Consider the following 13,584-nt stretch of genomic DNA (forward strand, 5'->3'; position numbering starts at 1 on the left):
ACCATCTTCGACAGGTGGATTCTTAACCACCGGACTACCAGGGAAGTCCCTTACTCATTTTTATATCCACTGCTCAGTTCAGTTCAGTCGCTCAGTCGTGTCCGACTCTTTGCGACCCCATGAATCGCAGCACGCCAGGCCTCCCTGTCCACTGTTAAACAAATAAATTTTCACCCAAGAAAAAAATAAAGGAATGGTTCTGGACATCATTGCCTTTTTTCTTTGAATTCTCATAATTCAATCAATAAAAGTAATTACATGATCAAATAATAAAATAGCAGTAAAATTTGAATACCTTCTATATTCTAACTGCTGTGCTAAGAATAATATGTGCATTATTTCACCTAAATGTCATAGTGATACTGAAAGTAGATATTTATGTTTCTGTTTGGAGACAGTAGGATTTAAGATGAAGCCACATGCACACGATTGCATAGTCATAAGTGGTAGATCCAGGATTCAGATCCAGAGTTATCTTATTTTGAATTCCAGACCCTTAAGTCACTTTGTTCTCCTATCTTCATCTAAGGACATCTACTCTTAGGAAGTTATGTACTGGGGATAAAAGGATGAATAAAGTATTATTTCTGTCCTCATCAAGTTCCACTTAATATTTGAATGAGCATTATAAAAGCTATTATTGAGAAAGTCCAAGACTGAAATGATTACCATTATAGTTTTTCATAAAAATAGTAGATTTTTACAATTTGAAGGGAAAATATTTTATTTTTAAGCAGTAAAAATGATAACAGAATGTGTGATGTATCTCGACTTCAGCAAGGTGCCAGACAGTAGTTCATAACATTTTTGAGGGAGAATTGTAGGGGTATCATGTAAATGATGGTGTAATGTGGAGAATTCAGAGCTGATGGAACCCATACATCAAAATGTATTGATTAATACAGCTGAGGTCAAGCTGGAGTGGGGTTCTAGAGGTGAGCCCTGGGCTCTGTCTTTACACATGACCTCTTCATCTCTTTAAGCAGTGCCTTATGACATTGATTTGTTTAGCACGTGACAAATCTGTGGATGGCATAAGACTTTGAGAGATAACTGACACATTGTGGTGTCTCACATCTGGTGGGTCAGATGGTAAAGAATCTGCCTGCAATGTGGGAGATGTAAATTCAATCCCTAGGTTGGGAAGATCCTCTGAAAAAGGGAATGGCTACCCACTCCAGGATTCTTGCCTGGAGAATTCCATAGGCAGAGGAGCCTGGCAGGCTACAGCCCATGGGGTCACAGAGTCGGACATGATTGAGTGACTAACACACACTAGGTTATTGATTTGTTTAGCATAAATCTGTGGATGATGTAAGAATGAGAAATAATTGACACATTGAATGAAAAACTAAAAAGGTCATTATCATTAACAATAATGTAAAACCTTTGATTTAGTTTCAGGAAGTCAACTACATGTGTAGAGAATGATACTGATAACAGGCTAGAAAGATTTAAAATTACAGTATGTCTAGATAACAAGATACATATGATAATGGAGCAGGTGTAAACTTAGACTGCAATAATAGAAGTGTTCTTTCAGATCAAGGAAGATAAGTTTCAATGTATTTATTGTTGTATTTTTTAAAAAATATTCTGACAGTTACAGGTGTCTTCCTTGAAATGAGGAATACTTCAATAGACCAGACAGATGCAACAGAGACATTTATTGAGGACCTACTATATACCATGTTATGTGCTTGCTGTCATCCAAATCTCACATCTCTGTGAAACACTTTTAAAGAAGACTATAGCAATACTGTAAAGCAATTATCCTTCAGTTAAAATAAATTTTAAAAATAAAAAAATAAATCTGGAGGAAAAGAAAAAAAAAAAAAAAGAAGACTATAGCAACTGAACCTAGAGAGGTTAATAAGTTGTTTGTGGTAAAGCTGAGATTTGATCTCAGATTACTGTAACTCTAAAACTAATAGTCACACCACCACATCAGGCTCCCAAAGGGCTCTAACTTCTGAAGGGAGCAATCTGGGGGTGGGAATGAATGGATTTATGTAAGAGTAGAGAAGAAGAAAATTAACATTTATTAAATGTCTACTGTTTGATGGACATTTTACATGCATAGTCTCAATTAGTACGATAAATCAACAAAAATATGTATTATTATATCCCCATTTTAATATGAGAAAACTGAGGTTCAAATGGCTAAATATAACCTAGGCATTTTGAATGTATAGAAATGGTAAATCACTGTGTGGTATAACAGGAACCAACATAGTGTTATAGATTAGTTATACTTCAAAAACAAACAAACAAGCAAATCCATAGAAAAGGAGATCAGATTTGTGATTAACAGAGGCTGGGGGTAAGGGCAGGAATTGGAGAAGGCAGTCAAAAGGTACAAATTTCCAGTTATAAATAAATACTAGGGATATAATGGACATGAGTTTGAACAAACTCCAGGAGATAGTGAAGGACAGGGAAGCCTGATGTGCTGCAGTTCACGGGACTGCAAAGAGTCAGACACAACTTAGCAACTGAACAACAACAAGGGACATAATGTACAACATGATAAATATTATTAACACTGCTGAATGTTATCTATGAAAATTATTAAGAGAGTAAATCCTAAGAATTCTCACTGCAAGGAAAAATACTTTTTTTCTATTTGTTTAATTTTGTATATGTAGAAATAATGGATGTTCACTAAATTTATTGTGGTAATCCTTTCACGATATATGGAAGTCAAATTGTCACGTCGTATACGTTAACTTATACAGTGCTGTATGTCAGTTATATCAAAATGAAATCGGAAGCAAAAAAATAACTCACCCCAAATCACCTAATAAACAAGTGGTAGTAGATTCAAAACCAGGCTGCTCATCCATTCGATTCTGTGTCCATGGTTTGCATTATTTCCCCAACTTTCAGATATAACACATGGTACCCATATCGATTTTGCCCTGTCTGTAAATCTATATTGTAATTAACTCACTTTTTTAAGAAAAAAAAAATCTCACTTTTAAAAATAAGTGCAATTATTTAACTGGAAAACCCTATACAGAACCATAAATGAGAAACCAGTTGTGCCACATCTATAAAAGAGAAATTAGCACCCCTTGCCATGAGCAAGAAGAGATCATAAACATAAGTACATTATAAACAAAAAGATATTGGATGCTAGCTGTTGTTGCCTGCAGAAAGCTCTAACTCTGAGGTCTCCTTTTCTCTGTTAAAAAGTGAAATTGGCAAGGTTACTAAGCCTTTTAGAACCAAAATGAGATGGTCTCCTTGACTTGAGAAGAATGGAAGAATTCAAATAGAAGTAATTTTCTCATTATAATTATATGTAATTGAATGCTGTTTAACACAGTGTCTGTGAGATAGCTAAAATCATCTCCTGAACCATCTAAAGATATCTTAGATTCCACTGGTTGCTCCACATCCAATATTTTTGAATATACTCTTTACCATTCTTTTTAATTGCCTTGAAGAATACTGGGATGATGAATCTGGTGAGGGAGAAAAAGGCTTGGGACAATCACCACCATTTCAAATTCTGGAGGGCTGACATGTAGGAGATAGTACTTATTTCTTATTTTATCCTCATGAAAGTTGAACAAGGACAAATTGTGTGATGCTTTGACATACAACTTTCAGTTCAAAGTAATGTATAATGTGAACATTAAAACTAACAAAATAAATGGTTGTTGCTCAAACAACTGAGTTCTTTGCTCATGAAAATTGATAGTGGACCATCTTCCAAGATTGATATAAAAGAAATGATTCTATTACTAGTATTTGGGGATTGGAGTCAAATTGAACTATAGTGTTGGAGAAGACTCTTGAGAGTCCCTTGAACTGGAAAGAGATCCAACCAGTCAATCCTAAAGGAAATCAGTCCTGGATATTCATTGGAAGGACTGATGCTGAAGCTGAAGCTCCAATACTTTGGCCACCTGATGCAAAGAAGTGACTCACTGGAAAAGATTGAAGGCAGGAGGAGAAGGGGATGACAGAGGATGAGATGCTTGGATGGCATCACTGACTCGATGGACATGAGTTTGAGCTAGCTCTGGGAGTTGGTGATGGACAGGGAAGCCTGGTGTGCTGCACAAAGAGTTGAACATAACTGAGCAACTGAACTGAACTGAGATGTTTAAGATCATTTTCAACTCCCTCATTTTCTGTGACTCCATAATTACTGCTAGTAGCTCAAAGATCAGTGGACATTTAAGATACTATAGCTGATGATCTTACTTAGACAAAGATTTTTCAACCTCAGCACTACTGACATTTTTTGACTAGATAATTCTTTGACCTGTGCATTGTAGGATGTTTATCAGCATCTCTGGCCTCTGCCCACTACATACTACATACAGCCCCCAGTTGTGACAACCAAAATTGTCTCCAGGCATTACCAAATGTCCCCTAGGAAGCAGACCTCTCTTGGTTGAGAATCACTGTTCCAGACCCAGTTCTCTCTGTGCCTATTTGCTCTTCTGAGACAGTCATCAGTAGAAGTTTCTTAAATATTTATGTCTTATGCATTGTCCATTTGCACTTAATGCACTTAACAAACATCTTCAGTCACCTTGCCAGATGCTATATTAAGCACTGAGGCTACAGTGGTAAGGGAGGCAGAGCCAGTCCTTACAGAGCTCTGTGGTGGATGGTTGGGATTTTAGGAGTTGAGGGAAGAAGATCCAGACATGAATATGGTTTATCACAGTTAACCTGTGTTCCTGCCTGTTTCCACCGTTATTTTGTGAGCTTTCTAAAGGTGATAAGTTGTCTTTTAAACCTTTGGATTCCCAGGGCCTAGCTGAGTGCCTGGAATACAGGAGGTTCTCAACAAATGTTTGCTGACTGAATGAGAGGGCAGGGGATTAGGTAAGGCCAGGAAGTGGTAAACTATCTAGCACATTAAACCACCATCATAACATAATCACCCATGTTCAGTTGATTGGGGAAGAAAGAAAATTTATATAGTTTTTGTTAGGTCTTGTGGAACATTAATATCATTGCATCTTTCCATAGTTTCATCATATGTTATTTTTATGGGCATTGTCCCTTATCCTAATATATCTAGGAATATAAAAAAAAGATGAACCAGGCATGATCTGCCACCCCTCTTTCTAGCACTTTACCTTAAGGTTGACAAATAAAAATTTGACCCAGAAAATAACCAAAGCAATGTGTTTTGTTGTGGCTCATTTGAATTAGGCATTTTGAAAATTAGCTTAAATTTTTAAGCCAAAGGAGAATATACTGTCTCACATAACCAAAAACATAATCTCACTGGCTCTGGCAGAGCTTGGTTGCAGGTTCAATGTCTACAGCACACAGTTCTTTCTCTCTCTGTCTCCCCCCTTTCCATCCCTTCTTCACACAGACTCAGTTCTGTAAATTGAAATTAGGCATTTTGGTATATTTGGTCTAAGTGCAAATTTACTGATTTTCATTACCAATCTCAAGAAGGCCTGAGGAATAAGTAAGGATTGGGAAGATTAATGATCAAATTGAAATTGCTTTGCTATATGTTTTTAGTCCTTAAAATATCTCTCCATTGAAATAACCACAACAAAAAGTCCCATATCTGGAAATGACATAATTTGTATAAAGTAAGCACATGGCAAATAGAGAAATTCTATGGCATCAAAATTGTAAAATGTCTTTCTTCTAAGTCATAATGGCTGAATCTCTGACCCAAATCTATGTATTCACGTCCTTCTAAGGGAGGAGCTGCTGCTGCTGCTGCTGCTGCTAAGTCACTTCAGTCGTGTCCGACTCTGTGCGACCCCATAGACAGCAGCCCACCAGGCTCCTCTGTCCATGGGATTTTCCAGGCAAGAGTACTGGAGTGGGGTGCCATTGCCTTCTCTGAAGGGAGGAGCATTTGTAAATAAAAATTAAAAGAGTAGTTCACTGTGCACTTTATTTTTTAAAAGGTCCCTTCCACTTGTGATTCTTAGCATGAGGACAGAACTGCTGCTGCTGCTGCTGCTAAGTCGCTTCAGTCGTGTCCAACTCTGTGTGACCCCATAGACGGCAGCCCACCAGGCTCCCCCGTCCCGGGGATTCTCCAGGTAAGAACACTGGAGTGGGTTGCCATTTCCTTCTCCAGAGGACAGAACTATCTCATACTTATTATATCCCACACAACACACAGCACGTGTTCCTACACATAGTAGGCACAAAACAAAGTTTATTGAAGGAAAACAGAAAGCATGTTGTAATATAATCCAAGTATATCATGTATTCTATCATAATTTGCCAATATTTATACCCATTATACAGTTGACCCTTGAACAAAATGAGTTTGAACTATGCAGGTCCACTTATACACAGATTTTTTTCAATAGATATACTGGAAAATTTTAATGGAGATTTGCAACAGTTTGAAAAAACTCAGATGAAACGTGGAGCCTAGAAATATCAAAGAATTTAAGGAAAGTTAAATGTGTGGTGAATGTATAAAATACATGTAGATACTAGTTGCTTCTTACTTATAAGGTATAAGGTGAGTGAGATTTAATATAAAACTAAAAATGTGTTTTCTTACTGTTTCATAACTTTGCTTTCAGAGAATTATATTACTGTACACTAAACCTCCTCTCATAATTGGATAAACTGCATATCAGACTATCATCCTAGGTAGTGTTTTTAAAAAACAAATTATTTCCAATACCTATGAATCATGAATATGACTGTAATACTGTATGCCACAACATTTTTATAATGATTCATTCATTAGTATATAGGCTAAGGTATATAATTGATATGTGAAGCAATTGTATTGATTACCATAAAGCAATCATATTACTGCTTCTTCATTATCAATGTATGAATTGTTATACCTGTAGATGAATATGAATTTCTTTTTCATGTTATCTTTTCATATTTTATATCTAGTATCAATAATAACATCTAAAGTATTTTATATCATAAGACAATTTTGATAACAGGTACTGATAGATGATTAATCTTATAAACAGATGATTCAAACTTATGGTATTGATATACTACAGTACTGTAAATATAGTTTCTCTTCCTTATAATTTTCTTAATAACATTTTCTTTTCTTTAGCTTACTTTATTATAAGAATGAAGTATATAATGCATTAACATATGAAATAGGTGTTAACTGAGTGTTTATGTTATCAGTAATGCTTCCAGCCAACAGTAGTCTATTAGTGATTAACTTTTGGGGGAGTCAAAAGTTATACACAGATTTTTATTTTTATTTATTTTATTTTATTTTTATTCATTTATTTTAATTGGAGGCTAATTATTTTACAATATTGTAGTGGTTTTTGCCATACCTTCACATGAATCAGCCATGGGTGTACATGTGTTCCCCATCCTGAAACCCTCTCCCACCTCCCTCCCCATCCCATCCCTCAGGGTCATCCCAGTGCACCAGCCCTGAGCACCCTGTCTCATGCAGTGAACCTGAACTGGCAATCTGTTTCACATATGATAATATATGTGTTTCAATGCTATTCTCTCAAATCATCCCACCCTCGCCTTCTCCCACAGAGTCCAAAAGTCTGTTGTTTACATCTGGGTCTCTTTTGCTGTCTCGCATACAGGGTCATCGTTACCATATTTCTAAATACCATATATATGCATTAATATACTGTATTGGTGTTTTTCTTTCTGACTTACTTCGCTCTGTATAATAGGCTCCAGTTTCATCCACCTCATTAGAACTGATTTAAATGCATTCTTTCTAATGGCTGAGTAATATTCCATTGTGTATATGTACCACAGCTTTCTTATCCATTTGTCTGCCAATGGACATCTAGGTTGCTTCCATGTCCTGGCTATTGTAAACAGTGCTGCGATGAACATTGGGGTACATGTGTCTTTTTCAATTCTGGTTTCCTCAGTGTATATACAGATTTTTAATACTTGTGGGTCAGCTTCCAACCAACCCCTAAGTTGTTCAAGGCATAACATCTCACATTGACTTCTATCGTGATTGCTGTGGGACTAGACATTGGTCCAACTGGGGCAAATAAGGTGAAGAGTTGTTGTTGTTTGGAAGGTTGCTTGGGTTCCCCATAACTTGAATTTAAGAGAGTATGAAGTCTAGAGCTGTTGTTGCCATCTTGTAGCCATAAGGAAAGAGATGCCAGAGAACTGAGTCTGTGTGAAATATGGAAGGTGGCAGGGGGTGGGGGGTGGGCGGAAAGGAGGGAGAGAGAGAGAAAGAACTGGGTGCTGTGGACATTGAACCTGCAACCAAGTTCTGCCAGAAGCCAGTGAAATTATGTTTTTGGTTATGTGAGACATATACTCTCTGGCTTAAAAATTTGAACTAATTTTCTGCCACTTTCAACTCATAGTCTTTACTTCAGTTCAGTTAGTTCAGTTCAGTCACTCAGTCATGTCCAACTCTTTGTGACCCCATGAGCTGCAGCACACCAGGCCTCCCTGTCCATCACCAACTCCTGGAGCCTACCCCAACTCATGTTCATTGAGTGGGTGATGCCCTCAACCTGCCCTCAATCTTTCCCAGCATCAGGGTCTTTTCCAATGAGTCAGCTCTTTGCATCAGGTGGCCAGAGTATTGGAGTTTCAGCTTCAACATCAGTCCTTCCAATGAACACCCAGGACTGATTTCCTTTAGGATGGACTGGTTGGATCTCCTTGCAGTCCAAGGGACTCTCAAGAGTCTTCTCCAACACTACAGTTCAAAAGCATCAATTCTTCTGCACTCAGCTTTCTTTATAGTCCAACTCTCACATCCATACATGACCTAAAGTCAAGTTACATTTTCTTCTTTTCTTGGTGTATTATAGTATTATGTACACTGTGACAATTTTAATGCTGGGGTGGGGGGGGGGATGACGAGGAAGCCTGAATTGGGGTTTTAGTATATATAATAAAACATTAATTCATCTAATATTTACTGAGTCCCTATTATATTCCATTGCACAAAGAATTCAGAAAACACAAACCAAACTTGTAAAAGCAAGTAGAAAAATTGCTTCGCTTATATATTTAAAAAGTTTTTCTCTCATTAGGGCTAGATTTTTGTTATGGATATAATGAATGGCTTTTGCATTTCATATGGACCATAAATGGTAAGTTCTTTCATTTGTATGTAATATTAAACATTGTCCCTTTAGAAATATGCAGAGGAATTTTTGACATTTAAGTTTAACTTTATACACTCAAATACCACTATAAGACTTCTTTAGAACTTTTTTCTCCTTTAAAAAATCATTATTTTATCATTTAACTTGAGTTTCAGTTAGCATTTGATTTCCATATCTAAAGGGGCTCTAAGGATGGTATGGTAATATTTGGCTTTCTGCTAGGGTAAAGTACAAATAGAAATAGAGGAAAACAACAGATTGGGAAAGACTAGAGATCTCTTCAAGAAAATTAGAGATACCAAAGGAACATTTCATGCAAAGATGGGCTCGATAAAGGACATAAATGGTATGGACCTAACAGAAGCAGAAGATATTAAGAAGAGGTGGCAAGAATACACAGAAGAACTGTACAAAAAAGATCTTCACGACACAGATAATCACGATGGTGTGATCACTCACCTAGAGCCAGACACCCTGGAATGTGAAGTCAAGTGGGCCTTAGAAAGCATCACTACGAACAAAGCTAGTGGAGGTGATGGAATTCCAGTTGAGCTATTTCAAATCCTCAAAGGTGATGCTGTGAAAGTGCTGCACTCAATATGCCAGCAAATTTGGAAAACTCACCAGTGGCCACAGGACTGGAAGAGGTCAGTCTTCGTTCCAATCCCAAAGAAAGGCAATGCCAAAGAATGCTCAAACTACCGCACAATTGCACTCATCTCACATGCTAGTAAATTAATGCTCAAAATTCTCCAAGCCAGGCTTCAGCACTATGTGAACCGTGAACTTCCAGATGTTCAAGCTGGTTTTAGAAAAGGCAGAGGAACCAGAGATCAAATTGCCGATACCCGCTGGATCATCGAAAAAGCAAGAGAGTTCCAGAAAAACATCTATTTCTGCTTTATTGACTATGCCAAAGCCTTTGACTGTGTGGATCACAATAAACTGTGGAAAATTCTAGAAGAGATGGGAATACCAGACCATCTGACCTGTCTCTTGAGAAACCTGTATGCAGGTCAGGAAGCAACAGTTAGAACTGGACATGGAACAACAGACTGGTTCCAAATAGGAAAAGGAGTACATCAAGGCTGTATATTGTCACCCTGCTTATTTAACTTATATGCAGAGTACATCATGAGAAACGCTTGGCTGGAGGAAGCACAAGCTGGAATCAAGATTGCCGGGAGAAAATCAATAACCTCAGATATGCAGATGACACCACCCTTATGGCAGAAAGTGAAGAAGAACTAAAGAGCCTCTTGATGAAGGTGAAGGAGGAGAGTGAAAAAGTTGGCTTAAAGCTCAACGTTCAGAAAACTAAGATCATGGCATCTGGTCCCATCACTTCATGGGAAATAGATGGGGAAACAGTGGAAACAGTGTCAGACTTCATTTTTTTGGGCTCCAAAATCACTGCTGGTGGTGATTGCAGCCATGAAATTAAAAGACCCTTACTCCTTGGAAGGAAGATTATGGCCAACCTAGATAGCATATTTAAAAGCAGAGACATTACTTTGCCAACAAAAGTACGTCTAGTCAAGGCTATGGTTTTTCCAGTGGTCATGTATGGATGCGAGAGTTGGGCGGTGAAGAAAGCTGAGCGCCGAAGAATTGATGCTTTTGAACTGCGGTGTTGGAGAAGACTCTTGAGAGTCCCTTGGACTGCAAGGAGATCCAATCAATCCATCCTAGAAGAGATCAATCCTGGGTGTTCATTGGAAGGTCTGATGTTGAAGCTGAAACTCCAATACTTTGGCCACCTCATGCGAAGAGTTGACTCATTGGAAAAGACCCTAATGCTGGGAAGGATTGGGGGCGGGAGGAGAAGGGGATGACAGAGGATGAGATGGTTGGATGGCATCACCGACTCGATGGACATGGGTTTGGGTAGACTCCGGGAGTTGGTGATGGACAGAGAGGCCTGGCGTGCTGCAATTCATGGGGTCGCAAGGAGTCGGACACGACTGAGCGACTGAACTGAACTGAACTGAAAGTACAAATGTGATATGGTTTCTAGAATCATGGGCTCTATAGGCATGCACCAGCTGTTATAGTATATTGACTAGCATGCCATTACCTGGGACCAGCATTTTCCTAACTTCAGAACCATGCTCAAGCCACTTGAGCTGTTCATTGATATTCTTGAGGAAAACCAACTTTTTTCTGTGGTCTTCAGAATTAACACCTAAATAATATTCACTTAATCCTCTTGGTCTCAGTCACTGACGTCACATAATGAATATGTATAAAATAAACTGTTTAGTTCAAGGCATAAAAATTAAGAAATAATTCCCCCAAATGTGTGCAGTCATGTCAATGATTCCTTAACCTGGTTTTTTATAAAATTTTTATTTATTTGTTGAGGTATGGTTGATTTGCAATGTTGTATTAATTACTGCTGTATAGCAAAGTGATTCAATTATATATATACTTATACACATTCTTTTTAAAAACTATTCTTTTCCATTATGGTTTATCAGAGGATATTGAATATATCAATAGTTCTCAGTGCTATATAGTATCATCTTGTCATTTATCCATTCTATATATAAAGCTTACATCTACAACCCCAACTAGTGCTCTTCCCCTTGGCAACCATCAGGCTGTTCTCTATGTCTGTGATTCTATTTCTTTTTAATAGATAGGTTCATTTGTTGTATTTTAGATTCATATAAGTGATATATAGTCTTTTTCTTTATCTTCTTGAGTTTATCTTTTTCACTTACTATGATAATCTCTAGTTACATTCATGTTGCTGCAAATGGCATTATTTTCTTCTTTTTTATGGCTGAGTAGTATTCCATTGTATATATGTACCATGGCTTCTTTATCCATTTATCTGTTGATGGGCATTTACATTGTTTCCTTGTCGTGGCTTTTGTGAATAGTGCTGCTATGAACATAAGTGTGCATGAATCTTTTCAAATTATGGTTTTCTCCAGATACATGCCCAGGAGTGGGATTGCTGGACCATATGGTGACCCTCTATTTTAGCTTTCTGAGAAACCTCCATACTGTTTTCCACAGTGGCTGCACCAACTTTCATTCCCACCAGTGGTGTAGGAGGGTTCCCTTTTCTCCACATCCTCTCCAACATTTGTTATTTGTAGATTTTCAGTGATGACCATTCTGACTGGTGTGGGTAGTACCTCACTGTAGTTTTGATTTGCGTTTATCTAATAATTAGTGATGTTGAGCATCTCTTCAAGTGCTCCTTGGCCATCTGTATGCCTCCTTTGGAGAAATGTCTATTTAGGTCTTCTGCCCATTTTTGGGCAAAATTGCTTGATTTTTTTTGCTGTTGAGTTGTATAAGCTATTTATGTATTAGTTTGATATTTATCAACCCAGAGTTCCAGGATACTAAGGAGGATTAATCAACAAATTCAAAAGTATGTTCCTTAGGCTGTTACTAACATTTTACAAAGCCTGACAGAATTTGTCCAACTTGAGCTAGATTGGATGGGCTAAATGAAATGTTAGATCTACTTTAGTTTTGAATTATGTTAACTCAACATACTGATGCTAGACAGTTCATATTGATCAGAAGCTTTGATTAGTAGTTAATTTGGTCTGTAATGAAAAACAAGGAAATAATTTATTCAACAAAAATTCACATCAAGCATCTATCTTGTCTTCTTGATAGGTAAAATGTTTTAAAACAAAATATTTTAGCAGGATAGATATGAAAATGAATCATTGAGAGTAAAGAGGTATGAGACCAGTGACAATATGTAACCTTACATCTTACAGATGAAGAAACCAAGGCTAAAGAGATGGAATACTTTTCCTAAGGCAACACTGGATAGTGGTAGAGCTGGAACCTGAGCCTATAAATTTTGGTTTTATTGAGTTGGCCAAAAAGTTTGCTCCGGTTTTTCTGTAGGATGTTACGAGAAAACCCAAATAAACTTTTTAGGCATCCCAATATTTAGTGCTTATCCTTTGGTAGTAAACGTAGGGTAATGTCATCGATGTTAGGATAGGAATGGAGACAAAGTGACATCAGGTCAATAGTATTTGCTTTGAACTGGTGGGAAAGTGGCATTGGCTAATCTCTGCTAAGGTGCCATGTGATTCTAAGGATTAGCAGCATGAGCAGGTGATGGAGATGACTACTTACATGGTGTTGAAAGCTTTCCTGCCAGGAAAAATATCTTGCACCAGCCTGGCATAAAACCTGGTTGAAGTAGAAATGCAGTCCTCTTGTTTTGTAGTTTTCCTTTCTTAACTAAAATTCAGGTAAAATATATGCCTTTTCCCCAAATTTCTCCAAATTTAATTTCTGTTCTACGAAGTAGAGGTAGCTTTTCTCTAACTTAGTTTTCCTTTCTATAAATTTCTTTTGTCTATTATTTTTGTCTTTTCTACACTGGAACTTTTCTAAGAAAACCTCAGGAGTGCTAATGACTGTGATATATTTGGGTGGTGAGATATGAGTATTTTTAAAAATATTCAAATCTTGAAAAATGAACATATGTAAATTTTACAAAAGTAATAAAGTAACTACTTAAAAA

The 13,584-nt window shown here is 37.3% G+C and overlaps 1 protein-coding gene across 1 annotated transcript in view; it reads left to right on the forward strand.

The window, feature by feature from the left end:
- The window catches only part of C1H9orf85 (chromosome 1 C9orf85 homolog), a 242,269-nt gene extending 236,222 nt beyond the window's left edge, over positions 1-6,047 (forward strand). Inside the window, exon 5 of the transcript XR_014058055.1 lies at positions 5,910-6,047. The gene's annotated coding sequence lies outside the window, so the exon portion shown is untranslated. The remainder of the gene's footprint in view (positions 1-5,909) is intronic.
- The last annotated feature ends 7,537 nt before the right edge of the window (positions 6,048-13,584 follow it).

Source organism: Giraffa tippelskirchi, chromosome 1, assembly GCF_054371585.1.
Source record: "Giraffa tippelskirchi isolate mGirTip1 chromosome 1, T2T-mGirTip1v1.2.pri, whole genome shotgun sequence".
NCBI classification, from domain to species: domain Eukaryota; kingdom Metazoa; phylum Chordata; class Mammalia; order Artiodactyla; family Giraffidae; genus Giraffa; species Giraffa tippelskirchi.